Consider the following 22,179-nt stretch of genomic DNA (forward strand, 5'->3'; position numbering starts at 1 on the left):
CAGGTACTATTTTAAGCACTTTTATGTATTACAGTGTGCTATGGAATGAATTATGCACCCGCCCACCCCCAAACTCATATTGAAGCCTCAGTGTGACTATATTTGGAGGTGGAACCTGGAGCCTTTAAGGAAGTAATTAAGGTCAAATGTGGTCATGAGGGTGGGGTCCTAACCTGAGAGGATTAGTGGCCTCATAAGAAGGGAGAGATTTCTCTCCTGCCCTATGTGTGCACCCACTGAGGAAAGGCCACCTGCAGAAACAGAAAGAAGGCCGCTGCCTACAAGCCTGGAAGATAGCTCTCACCAGAAACCACACTGGTTGGACCCTTCATCTTGGACTTCACAGACTCCAGAACTGTAAGAAATACATTTCTATTTAAGCCACTCCATCAGTGGTATTTTGTTATGGCAGCAGACCAGCACAGTATTTAACCCTTTAAATAATTATTTCAACTAGGTAATACAATCACTGCAATTTTATAGATGAATAAACTGAGATGCAATTTAAAAAGAAGTATGCTACTCTATACGAGTTATGAGGTAGAAGCAATATTCCCTTAGTGTGAAAAAAGTTCAAGTTCTCAACAGATACAGTGATATATTATATTTATGGTCACTCATGGGCTCTAAAATATTTATTTCAAAATATACCTCAGTCAACAAAAACTGAAAGCAACAGAACTACAACAGTCTTAACATCTGTTTTTGGTTTGCTCAAGTATCTCATGCTAAAAGAAAAGGTAGTTAGTTATATTTATACTAGATAAATGTAGCAACATTTTAGGGTCTTTATTCAGTAAATAAGTCTATGCCTTTGGACTATCAGGCAATTAAGGTAGGAAATTCATTCCCTGCTTCTTCAAATACGCTTTTTATTGACGTGAAACGAATCAAATGCATGAACCCATACTGTACCAAATACTTTAGTCAAGCTGTTTCATTTAAACCTTCCAGTTACTCTTCACTAGATAAAAATGCAAATGGTGAAAAAGATTAAAGATGATAACTTTGCACCAACTCCAGCTAAGATTGCGTAGCAGGTATCCAATCAACCTCCTCCCCAAACAACTATAAAAGTTGAATAAAATACAAATGAATAAATCAAGGTGCGGGGGGGAAGCCCAACTTTTTAAAGGCATCAATGAGCAATCAAAGTACTCAGGACATGAGGGGCCACATCTGGAAAGATGTGAAAAGCAATGAAGTGATAAGCTAAACATTCTTCATTGCTTTTCTTCTCAAGGCATTTGCCAAAGCTACATTGTAAGAAGCCAAGTAGAAAGAAGCTAAAGGACCAAGCAGAGATTTCAGGAGTCTCACAGTGTTGAGGAGAGTACCCCCATCCAAAAAAAAAAAACAGAGTTGAGGGCCTGCCAAGGAGAAATTCTGGTAAACATACCAGGTTTTCCACTGAGACCCTTGAAGAGGTATGCCCTAGTGCAAGGGCTAAACTGAAATGGATAGTGTTTAGAAACAGCCTAGAATCATCTTAATACTAGACTAGATCAAGATGAAAGGAAAGAAGGAGAGAAAAACTGTGAGAGAGGATTTGGTATATTGAAAGTTACTGGCCAAAAACTTTCCAAAACTGGCAACAGACATCTAGCCACAGATTCATGAAGCCCTACAAATCCCAAGAAGGAGACACAGAAATCCACAGGTTTTCATGTGTCATATCATGGTATAATTGCTGAAAACCTACAACAAAAATCTTTAAAAAGACACAATACTTTCAAATGAGTACAATAAGAATGACAGCTGACATTTCAACAGGAACAATGAGAACAAAACCACAGTAAAATGGTATCTTGAGCCTGCCAAATGTAACAGATAGCTGGTAACTCAGAACGCAATACTCAGAGGGAAAGAAGTCATTCAAAAATGACTGCGAAATAAAAGTGCTTTACAACAAACAAAATCTGAAATAACTGGCTTCCAAGAGGCATTCTCAAGCACAAGGGAAAAGCAAGAAACTATAGGAAAAAATGAAGAGTTCCATAAGGGTACTGACTTTACAAAACAATTACAGGAATATCTTGTGGTGCTTAAAAGACAGAATTAAAATGCATTAAAAAAAAGCAGAAGGGATAAATGAATTCAGAGTTCTAAGGTCCTTATACTACCCAGGCAATGCTAATGCATTAAATTATTAGATACAAATTATGAATTCATGTCATAATAAAGCAACCACTGAAAAAATAATTTAAAAGCAATAAAAAGGTAATAGAGGAATTAAAAACATGGAATTCTATTTAAAGATATGATTAACCAAAAAAACTTCAGAACAAAAAGGAGTACATAATAGGTGGGTCAAATAGAAAACAGTAAGATTCAGATATAATCCTCAAAGTCTCGAGAATTACTTACAAATCAAGAGACTAAATAAGCCAAATGAAAATATATAGTGTACTTACAAGAGACACATATCAAATATAAGGACAGAGAAAGCTGAAAGAAAAAGAATGGAAAGAACTGTACTGTGCATATTCTAAGCAAAAAAGTTCACAGAGCTATCAAATCAGACAAAAGAGACTTCAAAGAAAGAAGTATCACCAAGGATAAAAGAGGGACATTTTATAATGTTAAAAGAGGTGCTCTACCATGAATATATCACAATCCTAATTTTTTATCCAAGCAGTAATGGTTTCAAAATACATAAAGTAGAAACTGACATAGTTAAAATGACAAACAGTCTTAGTGGGAGATCAACAGAGTAAATGACAAAACAAGCAAATAAAAATTGACAGATATAGGAGATTGCATGTTTAAAAACTTGACTCAGTTCATGTATGCACCCAGCAACTGCAGCATACATAGTACTTTAAAAAACACAGGACCATATAATGGGCCATTAAGCAAATCTCAACAAATATCAAAGGAATAAAACTATACAGAATATGCTCTTTGATCATACTACAACTAAGAATAAATGCCCAAATACTGTTATTGAAAATAATTACACTTTTACATGACCTGTGAGTCAAAGAAGAAAATATAGGGGAAATTACAAAGTATTTTAAATGGGATGATTATAAAAATCTGACACATCAAACTTGTAGGATGTGGCTCAATCCATGCTTAGAGGGAAGTTTATAATCTTAAGTGCATAATTAGAAAATAAAAGCAGCTGAAAACTAATTTTCTATGTATCTACCAAAAGAAAAAAAAAGAAAGGAAGAAAAATTAAACCAAAGACAGTTAAAGGAAATGAGAGCAAAAATTAAATATATATATAAAATAGGAAAATAAAATCAAAGTCAGCTCTTTGAAAATACTAATAAAACCAGATATTCCTCTAGCAAAACTAATCAATAAAAGAAAAGGCAGAGATTACCAGTAAGAGGAATAAAAGGGGGAAGTCACTACTGATTCTGAGAACTGAAAGGGATAATAATGATGGACTGCTATCACAGCAAATTGTACATGCCAGCAGTTACTTCCTCACTAGAGGAAAATGGAATTCTATCTGACTGTCTTCCTGTCTTTGGAGCAGAGCCCTGTACCTGGCACATATCAGTCTCAATAAATGTTTGATGAATGATTTAGCTCCCTGAAGGAATTAGAAGGCCAAGAGTGGAGCTTTACTTACTCAATAGGTTATAGGGGCTCAGTTGTTCCCTTCTGTAAAGTTTTACTCAGATTTACCAGTTCTTTGAAAGTGGCATTATTTTTGTCTAACAATAAAAGAGAAAACAAAACACTATGCTATCATCAAGAGTCACACTTGGTCAGAGTGTACCTCCTGAAATGATTATTTACTTTTACTAAAGGTTAATTGTGCAAAAGAACAAGAAAGACAACTTTTTTTCCTTGTCCTCTAGTAACAATTTATCAGCGGAATACATTTCTCCTTATCCTGTATATCCTTTTCTTCAACTCCAAAAGCTGCATTTTTATATTTCAGTCAACAGTCTTCAAATTGAGGGGGTGAGTTTCTATCAAAATCACTTGGGGCTATTTTAAACTCTAGAACTGATAAGATTTATCATAAAAGGCATGTGGGTGGGGGTGGGGTGGGGAGTTGGGGAGACTGAGGACCACAATTTCAGACCTTTGCTTTAGCTATTCTAATCGACATTCATTCAACAAAGTTGCACTGAGTGCCTGCTAAGTACTTAGGCTACCCAGCTAAGTACCTAAGTACTTAGGCCAGAGACAAAGATGGCTCCATCCTGAAGAGCCAGTATGTTAACAGTGAGCTCTCGGGAAGGAAACTGGCTCCCCGTATGCCAAGTTCAAGGACTGTGCTGAGCAGTCTTGAGGCAAGTGCAGGTCTCAGCAGGAGAGGAGTTCCGAGTGGAACCAGGTGAACTCAGCGCAGGAACAGAAGAGGCGGCCCCTGTACTGTGCATGTGCCGACCATGAACCAACCACCGACTGTGTCACAAAAGCTCTACCGCACGGAAAAATGCTGCCCGACAATACAGAAGAGCAGAAAAGGAGAGAAGAAAAGGAAGGAACAATTAATTCCAGGGATTTCAGGAAGTGTTCCCAAAGAGGAAATATCATTACAGGATGAGCAGAATTTTGCAAAACAATAGAACTAATATTTGGAGTCATTACATGAGAGACACTGTTCCCTTTATTACCTGGTTTAAACTTCGTGACAAACCCTCTTTAAGAGAGCATTCTGTTTTCCTTACTATACAGGTAAGGAAAGTGAAATACAGAAAAGTTAATTAATTTGTTCAAGGTGTATGTGCACGGTTGTAAGTGGTGGGGCCAGAGAGGGAACCCATGTTTCTGGCTCTAGAGCCTCAAATTTTAAACCACTTTTCTAAATAGGTAGTTCTAACCGACATCAGGGAAATGTTAGGGTTCAAGGTTGATGCAGATGATACAAGGCTGATAAGGGCAGGGCAAGACTGTGAAGGGCCTGTGATGCCTATTATCCTGTGGGCAAATGGAAGGTTTTAAATCAGACCATCAGTGTGACTAGCTTCATGTTTCAGAAAGACAGCTAAGGTGACATCCTCAATATAGAAGGCCTCTCCACCCCGGGAACAAAAACAACATCAAAAAACTGAATCACAACATTGTCAATGAGTTCAGTTCAGTCGCTCAGTCGTGTTCGACTCTTTGCGACCCCATGAACCGCAGCACGCCAGGCCTCCCTGTAAAGTAACAACAACAACCAAAACCCACACTGTTAGGGCCAATTGCGGGGGGCGGGGGGGGGGGGGGGCGGGCACAGGGGGACAGGGGGCGGTGGGAGTTGATGCCACTAAAAATATTAAAAGGACAAGATCATAAACTCTTGCATATAAATGTGCATATGAAACAAAACGCAGGTTGATGACTGATTTTTGCCTCCTTGGGTTAAGCATTTTTTTTTACATTCAAGTCAAACAAGTAACCCACCTCCCATCAGGAACTCAAGAGTCCATGACACGATGGCCTTGGCAAGACAACTCATTTTTTTCTGCCCCTTTTGGTACTTCCTGCTTTAGTTTATGTCAAGAGCTAAGTGGCCTTATCAGTTTAAAGCGCAAAATAAAAACATGAGTCAGCAAACAGAGATTTCCTTCCCTCTTCTCCAAATACAAACATTTCACACTGACAAAGACGAAAAAGCACTCAACTGGTAAAGAACCCCCAAGAAGTCTTTAAAAAAGGGCGAGATTTGTTCCAGTAGCTTCACTTCTAGAAAGGTACACTAAGGAAATATTCTGCACTGAAAACGTAAAACTGTTTTTGCACATGATTTTCATTGGAGTATTCTTTACTGTAAGGAAAAAAATAAATATCTAAAAATGTGAAAATAGTTAAGGAAGCTGTAGTATAGCCCACTCAAAAGAATATTATGTAGTCCTTAAAAATTATGTTCATAAAAATGATAACTTGGAAAAAACCTTAAGCAGAATATAAAACTGTATATAGCTTGAACAACTGTGTAAATATATCAAAGTATTAACAGTGGCTGGGTTTGGAAGGTTAAGTCTCTCTCGTTCTTACTTGTTAAAACTTTTCAAACATTCTTTAATGAAAATCTGTAACTTTAAAAAATTTTAAAAGCCTCTATACACAAATATTTGCAAATGACACACAAAAAAACCACCTCAATTCATTAATTCAAGCCACATACAAAGTCTACTTATAAATCAGATTAGACTTACAGTGGGACCCGATTTAGGACGTCATAAAAATGCAGTTTAAGACAGGGTTCTAAAGTCAGTACCTTTCCCTATAGAGTCTCACTCATGGAAAGGATTTCTATTAGCACTACCAGAACCAAATGTGAAAAATACACTTATAATGCTCCTTTTGACATGGCTATTGAATTCTGCAACTTATGTGGTATTCCTTAATGTTAAAAGAAAAAAAAAGCAAAAAGCTGTAAACTAACTTTAACTGCTGTGTGAACTCGCTCTACATTGAAAGGAACCCTCGTTAGCCAATCGCACAAGGGGCGTTTTCTTCACCTCTGCCTCATCTAGTAAAGAAACATGTCATTATCCAACTGTGTGAGTATCAACAAAATACACTCTCTGCTATGCAATACCTCAGATCCCAGATTCCCACTGAAAGTTTCAAAGGAAAATTATTCTAATTTGTATCCGACGAAAAAAAGACATGGGGGTGGGGGTGGGGTGAGGGTTGGGGGCTGCCAAGCACTACAAATCGAGAAAAGCACAAGAAGAGGGGACAGATGATGGCCAGTCGCCCTCTGCAGCTTCAGACTAGCGCTGTTACAATCCGTGCACTGGCATGAATTCAGTAAACTAGACAAAATAAATGATCCCTTTAAATACTGAGGAATAACTAAATTGTTCAACCAAATCAGCATAAAATATAGGCTCCAAAAGCGACTGGGGGAAAAGTATCACAGACTCCTTCCAGGTACCTTAAAAAAAGTAGATAAATGGTCTATTGTCAGTGAAGTAAGTGACTCACCCCAGGCCCCAACCTCTTGCTCTTTGGTTCATTGCTGTCTTAACTCTAATGGTAAAACATCACGGCATAAAGATCAAAAGAATCAAGGAACTAAAAGTATGGGATATTGATTAACTTCGCTTTAGAACTGTTTAACTGTTGGATAAGTTACTTGAGAAAGCAGACAACTTTGTAAAGATTATCTTTCTACAAAAAAGTCTGATCCATTTTGCTGGAGAAAGTATTTCCAAGTAACTAAATAAACTCCATGTGTATTTCCTGACATACCACCAGCTCTTCTTAAACTGATGATCTTGTGAAGAAACAGAAAAAGACTCCAGTTCTCAAAGAGCGACTGTGGGGCTTTTGAGAAATCCTAAGCAAACTATATGATTCCTGTAGTTTAGTGGTTTCATGTCTAAATCATTTCACCATACACCTCACTAGAATGCCATGGAAACAGGAAGTACCTCAGAGGTGTACTGCATAAAGTGACTGGTGGCAATATTAATTAGTACTGTGGAAAGGTGTTTTCTATCCTAACATCCAATTTTAGATAGGATTCAAGGCCTGATGAGAACTCTTACCTCCCCCGAGATGCTTAAATTAAAATATCAAAAAGGGTCAAAAAGTGAACATACCAGGAAATCTGTAATGTAACTTTTCATTACTTCAAAATGGACTTTTTTTTTTAACCTGCTTTATTTCATGTAGGTACTAATGTCAACCACATACTCCTGCTCAGTCGCGTCAGGCTCTTTGCAACCCAACAGGACCATATACCACCAGGCTCCTCTGTCCATGGGATTTTCCAGGCAGGAATACTGGAGTGGATTGCCATTTCCTTCTCCATATATACTCCTAACCAAGAGCAGACTCCTCAGAACAAATCATGATTGCCAAGAAGGATAAAACAGACACCCAAACAGTCCTGACACTCACAGAAACCACAGAATCACAGACTAGACACTACAGATTTGGGTTGAAAATGCTTAAAAAGATGAAGACCTGCAAATAAAAATATTCCAAAGACTCGATGCTAGTATATATTTTAAAACATAAAGAGCAACCCTTTTAAACCAAGAATCCAAGAACTGCCATGAGCTTTGCTGGGAAGAGTACGATGGAGAATTCACAGGAAGAAGGGGAGAACCATACCAAACAGGCCTAAATAAAATTAGGCTACAGAATTAATGAAAAGTTATGAAGAATTGGGAAACTACCAAGCTTTGGATAAAGCTAAAATACCTATTACTTAAAAGCAGAACCAAAGACACCCCACAGACTGCCTGAACAGGAAAGCTGAAGCCACATACACGCTCACATTTCCAGCTGGAAAACTAACCCTAGGAAGGGGACCAAGGAAAAGCAGTAATGAAGACAGGCAGAGAGAGTACTCTGGGAACACACAGGACACAACCGGAACGGCACCAACTCCAAACAGCTCTGAATAAAAGCACCATAGAGCACTGATCACACAGCTCCCTAAGGAAAATGCGACACCATCATTTACTCTTAAGGCAAACGAGGGAGGAAAATAAAGTTGAAATTGCTACACAAGTACAATGACATCCCAAAGAGGAAAAAGTAGAGAGAGAAAGAGAGAGAGAGAAGGGTTTTCTCTAGCTATCTCAGTCTCAGAAAAGACCGCAAAGTAACAATGGTCTGTGATTTCAACAAATCATCTGTTCAAATGTTTCCTTTTCCCAGTTACTCCAACTAGGAACTCAGGTGGTTTTGAGATCCTTGTCCTGTAAGTCACTCTGCATTTCTTTTTTCATATATCAAACAAGCAGTTAGCCCTCAACTTTCATTCAACATTTCCCAATTTCAAACAGGTCAAACGCAGCTAAATAAAGCTCGCCACTAATCAAAAGGAAGGGAAAGAAAATCCTAGAACAAGAAAAAAGTACAGATGACTAAAACCTCTATCTCTTTGATAGACTTAAAGCACTTTTTAAACCACCTATTTCTTTGCTCAGAAGTTGGGCTAAAGGGAACTCTACTTTGACTGAGTCCTTAGGGGGTAAATATATATATACACATGTGTGTATATATATATATGGGTGTATATATATATATATATATATATATAAGCTATAAATGTACATATTTATAGTTCCTATACAAGAAAGCAACGTGAACATCCACTGCAGGTCACAGAGGAATTCTGCTGGTCTTGGAACAGCAAGAATGTCCTATTGCCACAAACACCCAGTAAAATGGAAGTTGCTCAGTTGTATCTGATTCTTTGCGACCCCATGGACTATACAGTCCATGGAGTTCTCCAGGCCAGAATACTGGAGTGCGTAGCCTTTCCCTTCTCCAGGGGATCTTCCCAACGCAGGGATCAAACCCAGGTCTCCTGCATTGCAGGCGGATTCTTTACCAGCTGAGCTACCAGGGAAGCCCAAACACCCAGAAGACAGACTTCAACTCTCCCGAGTTTCTTATTATTTAGCCTGTTTCAGTTACTTCCAAACCTTTCCCCACTTTCTAAACGTGAGACTGATGACACAGAATAGCTAGTCTGCCTCCTTTTCATTAAAATTTTTTTCAGAGATTAATTTTCCAAATCTGGAGAAACTAGGGGGTGAAGGTGGAAGAGAGGACCAGCTCTTGAAAGCTAATTTTCATCATGCAATCATGCAGGTACTGGAGCCTTTAAAACACAGGCACCGACAGCCTCTCTTCCAGTCTCTTAGGTGTGATCAGAGGGACAAGCCAGCAAGAGCTGCCGAGATGCGGTCTCTCTCAACCGAGTGTTAAGTGAGCGGGAATCGTAGGAATCCAAAAGAAAAGGATGCGCTTACCACCTGCCACTTGAAGTTCACTGCAGGCTGTAATATTTCAGCCCAATGATTTCAAAAGCAGCGTCCTCTCAATGAAAAGGAATCAAGGATTTATGGATGTCACACTTAGATGTGTCTCTAACCGACAGTGCTGTAGTTTACATATTCAAGTGGACTAAGTACGCTATTCAATGTATGTTCATTGTGTTGGAAAATTCAAGACAAGAACTCTTTCTGGTTCTGCGGTGCTACACAAGTGCTTCCATCCTGACAAATTCAGGCTGCCGACAGGGGACCTGGTCAGTTTTTCTTAGTCATAGATAATCCCTGCAGAATAGCATCAGTTTGGTTTTGTTTCACTGGATGATACTTGTCTAGTTAGGTAAATGCTTAAAGCAGAGTTTCCTTACTGTCCTCAACTTCAACCAAGAAACCTGGCTTCTTTCTACATCTCCTTGCCACTTCCTCTAAAAGTTGAATACTGGAGTGTATTCATTTCCTTCTCCAGGAGATCCTCCTGACCTAGGGATCGAACCTGGGTCTCCAGCATCGCAAGTAGATTCCTTACCATATGAGTTAAAGGGAAGTTTCTAAAAGTTGTACAGCATTCTTTAATCCCCCTGAATTCCCCTCTCAAATTTATGCTTATAATGGAAAACTGTCCTTCTGTACGTGGTAAGCCTTTCAAGATATCCAGGTCCTAAGGTCTGTCTAGTCAAGGCTATGGTTTTTCCAGTGGTCATGTATGGATGTGAGAGTTGGACTGTGAAGAAGGCTGAGTGCCGAAGAGTTGATGCTTCTGAACTGTGTTGTTGGAGAAGACTCTTGAGAGTCCCTTGGACTGCAAGGAGATCCTACCAGTCCATTCTGAAGGAGATCAGCCCTGGGATTTCTTTGGAAGGAATGATGCTAAAGCTGAAACTCCAGTACTTTGGCCACCTCATGCGAAGAGTTGACTCATTGGAAAAGACTCTGATGCTGGGAGGGATTGGGGGCAGGAGAAGGGGACGACCGAGGATGAGATGGCTGGATGGCATCACGGACTCGATGGAGTGAGTCTGAGTGAACTCCGGGAGTTGGTGATGGACAGGGAGGCCTGGCGTGCTGCGATTCATGGGGTCGCAAAGCGTCGGACACGACTGAGTGACTGAACTGAACTGAAAGACCTCGCTCTGATAAATCTCATCTGTAGTCACCTTAACTCAAGAACTGTAGAGTTACTGGCTTGCAGCTGCTTACTCCTCAAACACTGGAGACGGCAGAGCAGAGGCATTTCCAAACTTCACTGTCTGTCTATAGAAGGAAAAGGTCTGCAGTAGCTGTCTCTTAGAAAAAAATTCTTTTGAGTCTTTTAAGTTATCATAAAAGAGCAATTTTACAGCTTGCAAAGAATGCTAAATGTGGTAAATTTCCATTAAGTGACCTGTTATGAATGATTCAATCATTAACAAATGGAAGAAACTATTTCAGTTGGGCTATTACCTTATGGAAGGATTGTACTGGTAGTTTTTACACTCATATTGACTTTTTATACCAACTTTTCAAGGTGCATATCATTATCTCCATTTTACTAATAAACCTGAGGGTCAGAGGTTAAGTAACTTTTCCCAGATCATTTTCTAGTAAGCGGTAGATCTATAATTTAAACCAGGAACAGATACTGAAGTCTATTCATCAGGTTAAAACAGTAAGTAATTCCAATACTAAATTCACAGATGAAAACGGAACAGGCCAGAAGAGGGAAAAAACTATCCTTTTTACTTGGAAAAAAAAAAAACAACGCGCCAATCCTGCTGTATTTCAGTTTTGGGAACATTGCTCCTGCTCCACTGATCTCACAGGTGCTGTTTATGACCACAAACACGCACATCTGTAGGGGTGAGTGGCATACACAAGGCAGGGCCGCCTGAGCCCTCTCCCTATATTTAGATCCTCCAGCTCTGCTCTTAATTGAGTCATTTAATCAGAACCCTCTAAAAGGGAAACACATCCATATTCATCACAGGCATCAAAGGAAACATCTTTACAAGTTATATCCTTTTACAAACCAACATGTGGTCTCACGCCACTCTCCCAATTGTTAACTCCTCCTCTGGGAAGAACGTGGAATTTTATTTCTTTTTATCACTTGAAAAAATCACTTCCCTCCTAATTCAGTAAAACTGGGTGGAGGCCACTTCCTCCACAGGTGAGAGAAATAAAACTTGTTGCTCTGTCATTGTCAGGAATTTTAAAGCGAACCATTTATTTCATGTGCTTGCGAAGCAGAAACAAAAGGCAGGCCAAAATCCAGAGGGAGAAATCAGGACCCAGTCTCCAGACTTTCAGATCAGATCCCCACCATGTTTCTGTCATTTTAAGACATTTCTAAGTGAGAAAACAGGAGCTTCCCTTGGAATGAAAAAAGGCAGGTCTAAAGGGAAGCTTTCCACTTAGCAGCTGCTCTTTGAATAAAACACCTCTGAGCCTCAATTTGCTTTTCCATGAAATTTTGATTTCACCACCTACCCCACTGGGTTGTTACCAGCCTTAAATGCTGCTGCTGCTGCTGCTAAGTCGCTTCAGTCGTGTCCAACTCTGTGCGACCCCACAGACGGCAGCCCACCAGGCTCCCCCATCCCTGGGATTCTCCAGGCAAAAGTACTGGAGTGGGGTGCCATTGCCTTCTCTGAGCCTTAAATGGGAATAGGTAAAATTGATTTGAAAATTCTAACATGCTGAGAAAAGTAACATATTTACAGAGTGGGTTCACAGTATACTAATTTTAATATTCTGTTTACACAAACAAAAGTTTGTGTCTTAGTTTTTGTCTGTCCAGTGAAGTTTGAACTTTGTACAAAGAAAATGATAAAAAGAAAAGCTGATAACCACTGCAGTCATTCAGCTCATTTGACAAACCCCCAGAATATATTAGATACTATTCTTTTTTTTTTAATATTTATTTGGTTGCTCCAGGTCTTAGTTGCAGTATATGGGATCTATTTCCCTGGCCCCTTTTGATTTCCCCTGGAATCAAACCTGGGCCCCCTTTATTAGACACTATTCTAAGCACGGGGACACAGCACTGAACAAGAGGGAAAAAACAATTAAAAAAAAAGTTCATGCCTTCATGAGACCTACATTCTAGTGGTCAGGTCACCTCACTGAGAAGGTGATCTTCCAACAGAAGCCTAAAAAGGTGCGAGATGGAGCCAGACTGAGGATGTACATGGCAAGCAGAGGGGGAGCAAGGAAGAGCAGAGGCCAAGAGGCAGGAATGTGCCTGACATGATCCACGGGCAGCACGGAGTCGGCACGGCCTGGATGGAGAGAGGGAAGGGAGAGGAGCAGACAGCAAGGCCACAAGCACTCTGGAGCTTCCTCCCCTCTGAACTGAGCTGGGAGCAGAGATGCCAGTGTGGTCCCACCGCCAGCTTCATGGGGCGACTATGGTGTGGCTGGGCTGAGAACAGGCTGGAAGGTGGGGGAGCAGGAGGAGGAGGAGCGACGGGGCAAGAAGGAGTAAGGAGACCAGTTAGGAAGCTGCAGCAGTTGCTGTGGGTCAAGATGATAAAGGTTTGGATCACTCCAGCAGACATGGTCGGACCTTAGCTGCTGTGGTGGCTCAAATGGTGAAGAGTCTGCCTGAGATGCAGAAGGTCGGGGTTCAATCCCTGGGTCATGAAGATCCCCTGGAAGAGGAAATGGCAACTGACTCCAGTATTCCTGCCTGGAAAATCCCATGGACTGGGGAGCCTGGAGAGCTATACAGTCCGTGGAGTCATATGACTGAATGGCTAACACATTCTGAAGTTATGGCTATGAACAAATACATTTTATGAAGAAAATACTTAACCATAAAGTTGGTGATGTCTGTGTAGTTTTTCTGGGATCTGTTAAAACCCCATATCACAGCCCTATGAGATGGCGTACCTGAGGTGGAGTCAAAGGTCACCAAAGAAGTAGCTCAAGAATGATCATGGGAGGTAGAAGGGGAGTGGGTCTGTGTGAGTCAGTCGTGTCTGATTCTGCGACCCCAGGAACTGTAGCCCACCAGGCTTCTCTCAAGAATGATCACAGGAGGTAGAAAGGAAGGGGAGAGGGGGAGAGATGGAGAGAGAGAAAGTGTGAGAGTGTGTGTGTGTGTGTGTGTGTGTGTGTGTGTGTGTTAGTCACTCAGTCGTGTCTGACTCTGTATGACCCCATGAACTGTAGCCCACCAGATCCTCTGTCCATGGGATTCTCCAGGCAAGAATACTGGAGTGGGTTGCCACTTCCTTCTCCAGGGGATCTTCCCGACCCAGGGATCAAGCCCATGTCTCCTGTGTCTCCCACACTGCAGGCAGATTCTTTACTGTCTGAGCCACCCAGGTAGCCCCAACAGAGGGAATAAGGACAGTAAATCCTGTAGTGATGAGGGTGGAGGATGGGGAGTGAATAATAAGGAGGGGAAGTGTGGCACAGTCTGACGTGACAGTCAGAGCTGGGTGTTTTTATGGAGGATGCTGGAAGAATGGTCTGAAGGGGGCAGTGCGGAGACCCCCACTCCTGTAGACCCTGTGGTATGAGGGCTATGAGGGAAACAGCCGGAGAAACAGCTCCCAGGGAGGCAGCATCCTCACATGAGCAAGAGCTATGTTCAAGACCATTCACGTACCAAATAACCCAGAGGTCCAACAATAAGGGAATGATTAACTTATAGTGCCTCTGACAATGACGTTAACCGGTAAAAAAGTAGGGGGAGGACAGCCTTTCACGTCTAACATGGGAAAAAACCATATGATAATTGTTCAGTTAAAAAAAAAAGCTGCAGAACACTACACACAGTACAATCTCATTTTAAAAACTCGAATGGAAACAAAACCTGTACATGTAAAATATATGTGTACCTTGAAAAGCCAGGAAAGAAACAAATCTGAACAAGCAGTTACTTTACGGAGTGAGCTGGTGGAGAGGAGAGGAGAGCAGACCATTTTTACTTACAACCAATAACTGTTTCCAATTTAAAACCCCAATAATAAAAACTGAAAGTAGGTTAAGAGATTTGTTCTACACGGCCCCAGAAGACACTATTATGACTAACAGGTGGCAAGATTTATCTTTTTATAAAGAAAAAAAAAAAACAATGAAAGTGTTTCTGTATAGAACAGAATTATCACTAAACTAGGATTACTAGAAATGTATTCCTATGTATGGATTTGGGATATATAACCTAATTCTGGATGAATAGGACATTTGATGGGAATATACTTTTTTATTAAGCAATTCAACCACATGATCAAAAAACTCAATTTTACAAAATGGCATGTTATAACAAAAAATAAGTTTCCTCCCCGTTCCAGTCCCCTTCCATTAATAATTCAAATATCCTTCACATTTTTCAATGCATTAATTTTTTTACCAAAGAAATGTTCTGTATTAATCAGATACCTCAAAAGCAATTCGGTCCTGTCTTTTCCCAGTATGTCAATCTGTTATTTGGAAGAATAAAATAACTCCTCAAAATCTAAGTTTACATAACCGCTGAAACAAACATTGAGATCAGCCAGATTTCACTCCCCTTCACAATCAATGACATCTTGTTTTCAATCTGCCAAAAACCCAAGCTGGACTAACAGGCCTTCAGGAGGAGAAACTGAGCAAAGAGCGGCCGCCCGCTTCACCTACAGCAAGAGCTCCCTCCAGCTAAGAGCAAAAAAAGCAGCAGAAGCGCTTGTCTTTCATCGGGTTAGGGAAACGATGCTGTGGGTACGAGCAGGCGTCACCTACAGAATGAGGTGAGACCTGCACCACAAACCTAGACCTCTTTTGCCTCAGGTCAGTTGTTTAGTCCAGTTCTACCTATTAGCCTCCCCAGAGTCAGTTATTTACCAATGGGGATGGAAAAACCCAATAAACAAGAGTGCACTTGGAAGGCTTCCGAATGCAAGTTCTCCTCCTCTGTGTTCAACTTTCTAAGCAACTTTACTCTCCACTAATTCAGTATTTAACTGGATAATTCGGTAAGGGCTTACATAAAGGTACAGTAGAAAAAAACTGGGCAGGCTACAGTTTCCAGAATCACCAAGCTCACAGCTGCTAAGTGGAGGGGAGGCGTGAAGGGTGGAAGAACCACATTATCAGGTTGACTGTGATAAGAGTCGCAGGACGTCTTCAGGCTCTGTAATTATCTAAGGGAGGGTGGACAAAAACCTGTGCCATTTCCTCACCACAACTCCACCTCCTGTGTACCCCGGGCTTTCTGTTACCTACCCTGATACAGAAATCCAAACGAGTTTAAGCTATCAACCATGTGCATCAGTGGGGATGAACTACAGAATGCATCATCCAAAGCAGCCTTAATAAAAATTAACCATTACTTCTCAAATATGCATTATACTTTTATCAAAGAAGTTTTTCATTCCTTAGCACATTCTGCTTATTACACTAATCATCAAACTATTCCATACTCTTGAGAACATACCAAATTCTAAAGAAATGCCTGTTCAAGATTCTAATATAGCTGTGGAAAATACATAGATGACAGAGTTAACTATGATTTTATTATAAAAACTTAAAAACCTATTCCATCACAGAAATCACTCTATGCTCCTCTTGAAATTCATCGTATTGGCAGCAGTCTTTACAGAATATCTGAAACATGCCAGTTCGAGGACTCCATAAACTCTCACCACCCACTTCAAAGGGCTGTCATGCCAGTGGTTCTACGGGAAACATCACGCAAGAGCGTATCCATGGTGCCGTCAATTTCCAACACAGCTCAAGTATTCAGAGAGAGCAAGAAAAGCCTTCTGCTCTCACCACCACCACCATCACAATGAAGCACCAAGCACTGTCCCAAGCTCTTATACCTATTAACTCTCTTAATCCTTACAGGAATCCCATGACGTAAACACTGTTTTAGAGATGATGAAACCAAAGTGCAGAAAGGTTAAGGGCTTACCAAGGCAACCCCTCTACCATCCTGCTTCTCCTGAATAACCTCCTCCTTTGTCTCATGCATAAAGGAGAGGGGCTGACAAGCAAGGATCTGCTTACAGTTTTATTTTAATCCCTCTAGCTCCTTCCCGCCCCAACTTCTGTTTTTGGTGTTGTTTTCCTTCTTGGTATCTTGCCACTTTCCTAGAACATGGAAAAACCAAGACTTTTACCAGGTCAGCAAGTAAGAAATTAAGTCCATTTTCATCTAAAGAGCCTAAAATAGGGATAAGAAGTTATAACTACACAAGGCCGTTAGCACCATTACCGCACACTAACAGCCCATGTTATGTGTTTGACGATTAATATTCTTTTCTTGTGATGAGTCTGTGGAACATTACGATTAAACTCCTCTTAAGCAATTCATTTTCTTTACATTCTCACTGATTATTCTCTTTTTAAAATCTAGTTTATTTTTTACCAATTACTGTGTAGTGGGTTTTTTTTTTCCTCTTTCATATGGCACTTTTTTATTGTGTGAAAATATACAAAACATAAATTTTCATTTTAACCATTTTAAGTGTGCACTTTAGTAGCATTAAGTATGTTCACACCATTATGCAACCATCACAACCGTCATCTTCAGAACTTTTCAAGGTTTTTTTCTTTTTTAAAAAAGTAGAAGTACAGGCTGTATTTTCTTATCCACTCCTAAAAGGGAAACACTTGGGCTATCTCAAACCTTTCCTTTATAAATGATGCTCTAAGAAATAACTTGGGCTTCCCTGGTAGCTCAGCTGGTAAAGAAGCTACCTACAAGGCAGGAGACCCTGGTTTGATTCCTGGGTTGGGAAGATCTGCTGAAGAACGGACAGGCTACCCACTCCAGTAATCTTGGGCTTCCCTGGTAGCTCAGCTGGTAAAGGATTCGCCTGCAATGCAGGAGACCTGGGTTAAATCCCTGGGTTGGGAAGATCGCCTGGAGAAGGGAAAGGCTACCCATTCCACTATTCTGGCCTGGTGAATTCCAGGACTGTATAGTCCATCGGGTCACAAAGAGTCGGATATAACTGAGCAACTTTAACTCACCAAGAAATAACATTTTAAAAAATAAGTTTTTAGTAGCCAGCCTCTGTTAAGATTGTAAAGTCGCCTTTCATTCTGATTATCTCAGAGACTGACTGACTAGATTTTTTTTTTTAACGTTTTCTTCCAGTTTTACTTCAGGTCCTTTACTGAAAATATACACAAAACAGAACAAAAATTACTGGCTCTTTTTTTTTTTTTTTCCCATGAGGTTAACACTGTTCCATTCAGAGTACATCATGAGAAATGCTGGACTGGAAGAAACACAAGCTGGAATCAAGATTGCCGGGAGAAATATCAATAACCTCAGATATGCAGATGACACCATCCTTATGGCAGAAAGTGAAGAGGAACTAAAAAGCCTCTTGATGAAAGCCGAAGAGGAGAGTGAAAAAGTTGGCTTAAAGCTCAAGATTCAGAAAACAAAGATCATGGCATCCGGTCCCATCACTTCATGGGAAATAGCTGGGGAAACAGTGGAAACAGTGTCAGACTTTATTTTTTTGGGCTCCAAAATCACTGCAGATGGTGACTGCAGCCATGAAATTAAAAGAGGCTTACTCCTTGGAAGAAAAGTGATGACCAACCTAGATAGTATATTCAAAAGCAGAGACATTACTTTGCTGACTAAGGTCCGTCTAGTCAAGGCTATGGTTTCTCCTGTCGTCATGTATGGATGTGAGAGTTGGACTGTGAAGAAGGCTGAGCGCCGAAGAATTGATGCTTCTGAACTGTGGTGTTGGAGAAGACTCTCGAGAGTCCCTTGGACTGCAAGGAGATCCAACCAGTCCATTCTGAAGGAGATCAGCCCTGGGATTTCTTTGGAAGGAATGATGCTAAAGCTGAAACTCCAGTACTTTGGCCACCTCATGCGAAGAATTGACTTTTTGGAAAAGACTCTGATGCTGGGAGGGATTGGGGGCAGGAGGAGAAGGGGACGACCGAGGATGAGATGGCTGGATGGCATCACCGATGCGATGGATGTGAGTCTGAGTGAACTCCAGGAGTTGGTGATGGACAGGGAGGCCTGGCATGCTGTGATTCATGGGGTCGCAAAGCGTCGGACACGACTGAGCGACTGAACTGAACTGAACTGAACACTGTTCCATTCAAGTAACTGTAGAGATGGAAAATAACTAAAGGACTCTGCCAACGATCACATTTTATTCTAGAAAATATTAAGATATTCATTTTAATGGCTCATACACAGCTGGCAGTCATAATGCTGTCTAGAGATAGGGGCAAAACAGGTACTCTCAACTCCGGAGGATCCGGGGGAGAGGACAAGGACACAGCCAACAGCAGACAGGTGTGGCAGCAACAGTGGTCAGGGAGACAACCACTTCTGGGTCCCATCGGCCTCCTGGTCTCCTTGGTTCTCCCCTGGTCCAGGGTTTCTCACCCTTGGGATCACAGGATCTCTGGCCACATCCCTGGCCTCTCCCCATGAGATGCTGGTGGTAACAGCGCTGCCCTCCCCACAGCTGTGACGCCCAAGCGCTCCTCCAGACTCCGCGGACAGCCTCCGCGCTCCTCGAGGCTCCGCAGAGGCTCCGCAGACGGCCTCTGCTCTCCTCTAGGCTCCGCAGACGGCCTCTGCTCTCCTCTAACACTCCTCTCCTCCGGTCCCAACCGCTGTCTTTATGAGCCCCCACCTTTTCCCAGTGGTCATGTATGGATGTGAGAGTTGGACTGTGAAGAAGGCTGAGCGCTGAAGAATTGATGCTTTTGAATTGTGGTGTTGGAGAAGACTCTTGAGAGTCCCTTGGACTGCAAGGAGACCCAACCAGTCCATTCTGAAGGAGATCAGCCCTGGGATTTCTCTGGAAGGAATGATGCTATGTGAAGAGTTGACTCGTTGGAAAAGACCCTGATGCTGGGAGGGATTAGGGGCAGGAGGAGAAGGGGACGACCGAGGATGAGATGGCTGGATGGCATCACTGACTCTATGGACGTGAGTCTGAGTGAACTCCGGGAGATGGTGATGGACAGGGAGGCCTGGCGTGCTGCGATTCATGGGGTCGCAAAGAGTCAGACACGACTGAGCGACTGAACTGAACTGAACCTCTAGACTCCAGCACACCAGGAATTGCTGATTTCTTCAAGAAGGGAAAGAGGAAGCTTTCAAAGACACATAATTCTTTCTCTTTTCTCCTCAGAGAAAAAAAAGGGGTGGAAAGCAGTAACCCTCAGAACTACCCGGGGAGCATGGAGCACCGAGGGTAGGTATCACCCGGCGCCTGGCACTGCTGGGTACCGAGACATCGTTCACACTCATAAGGGACCTACATATTTCCTGACACATATTTAAAGACATCAAAATGAAAAAACTCACTCAAAACTAGCATGTGTCAGGCTGACAATTCTTAAGGCTGCTGTATGTGAAACTCATTTGTGATACTTTTTCTAAGCGCTCCCAAGCATCACCCCCATGTCAGACCCCCAGGGATGGGCCCTGGTGTTTGTGCAGTGGCTGTCCTTCACAGGATTCTGATGTGCAAAGTGAGAATCACTGGGCTAACACGGAAATCATAAAGACACTGTCCACATACCCTCAAGGAACGCAGTCTATAAACTGAATGAAAGTGAAGCGCAAGTGTTAGTTGCTCCATCATGTCCAACTCTTTGCAACTCACATGTAGCCCTCCAGGCTCCTCTGTCCATGGAATTCTCCAGGCAAGAATACTGGAGTGGGTGGCCATTCTCTTCTAAGATAACTCTAATAAAAGCTGTTAAAACAGAAGTCAACTAGACAAGGTTCACGTTTTCCCCAAAGTTACAAGCTCTCGGTGCAAATCCTACATGTATCACCCCTCATGTCACCAACAGAAGTGTAAATAGACTCTCAAAAACTTGCTGAAAGAATCCATCCACTAAGCTGGAAGTGGGCAGGACACAGTTCTATCAACTGCATCCAATTTCTTTCCAATCCCTTGATTCTAAAAGGCCATCCCAATTACTGGAGTTATACCCTCAAAGATGCTATAACATAAATAATGATGCCTTGTTATTCAACTTTCCGTATGATCATGAAAGTGAAAGTGAAGTCGCTCAGTCGTGTCCGACTCTGCAACCCTATGGACTGTAGTCCGCCAGGTTCCTCCGTCCATGGGATTTCCCAGGCAAGAATACGGGAGTGGGCTGCCATTTTCTTGTCCACGGTATCTTCCCAACCCAGGGATCAAACCTGGGTCTCCTGCACTGCAGGCAGACTCTTTACCCTCTGAGCCACCAAAGAATCATAGTCTCCTCTTATCGGTAGTTAAGACTGCTTCTGCAGGGAAAACACTGACTGAGACGCTGCTCTCTCCCTCCCCGAGAGAGAACTCAGTGCTGGACGTGTGAAATACTTGCAGAATCGATGAACACCGGCTCAACAAAAAGCAGAGCCAGTAAGTGAGGGTGCACCTAGTTTTAAAGGAAGCTTTCCTGGACTACAGATCAATATCTCAGCCTGCACAGCGTGACAAGACAGAAGTCTTCAGTGTTTCCATGCAAACAAAAGCTATCAACACGGTTTGAATACCGATCATTTCAACGATAATCAAGTTAATTTTGTTCACAGTTTAACAGACGACCATTTGAAACGAATCAAACGTTCTCTCGAGCTTGAACAAACTCAATAGAAGTCCTGAGCACACAACACGAACACTGGGTAAAGAAAGAGGTTGTTATTAATTATACGAGACTGCAAAGCCAGCAACGGACACAGCACAACAGGAAGCTATAACAGGTGGGACGGCAGAGGGCTGAGGGTGTAATTCCTACAGAGACACTCACTGCAGCGTTACCACGCCCTTTGCAAGGCTACCCATAAAATTAAAGACACACTTTGATAAAATCAAAAGACTCTTGGTGCTGGCATGGTTCCTCCCTCCCCAACTTCGTTGAAAGAGTCTGAGGGATGTGTCTGCCTAATGCTTAAGGGTTCAGGCCCCCTGCTCCCAGTCACTGTCCCCCAAAAGGACTTAGGAATGAAGAGGAGAGGCAACAGGCCCAGGGGTAAGCCTGTGGGTGAGATTCAAAAGCCTACCCGCCCCCCGCCAAATGCTGAAATATTTGCAGATCATTTTAAAAGAAAGGAGATGGTGGGGCAGAAGATGCTGACAAATTCTCTTCTGTCTAGCAGCCGGGTAAAAACTCAATGCTGAGATAAGACTGAGTGTACTTCAGTAGGTAAAGACCCAACCACCAACTGGTGTCACATGAAAAGCCTTTCTTACACCCACAATCTTAACTATAATAAGTCCCCTACACATGAACCTTCAAGCTGTGGACATTCGAGATGCAAGCGTACCCCTGCATGCCAGATGTTGTACCTTACTACTGGACTTTTCAAAGTACTGTAAGATTAAAAACGGTCCCTTTATTATGTTTTTAATGTATTATTTATGTGAAAGGTATTATAAATCTGTTATAGTACAGTACTACTATATAGCCAATTGTGTTAGTTGGGTCTACCTAGGCTAACTCTGTCAGACTTATCAACAAGCTGGACTTACGAACGGGCTCTCAGAACCTGTTTGTATGT

General features: G+C 41.8%; 1 protein-coding gene across 3 annotated transcripts in view; it reads right to left on the minus strand.

The window, feature by feature from the left end:
• Positions 1-22,179, minus strand: part of SMAD1 (SMAD family member 1) — an 80,060-nt gene that overhangs the window by 44,758 nt on the left and 13,123 nt on the right. The window lies entirely within an intron of this gene.

This window comes from Budorcas taxicolor, chromosome 17, assembly GCF_023091745.1.
Source record: "Budorcas taxicolor isolate Tak-1 chromosome 17, Takin1.1, whole genome shotgun sequence".
NCBI classification, from domain to species: domain Eukaryota; kingdom Metazoa; phylum Chordata; class Mammalia; order Artiodactyla; family Bovidae; genus Budorcas; species Budorcas taxicolor.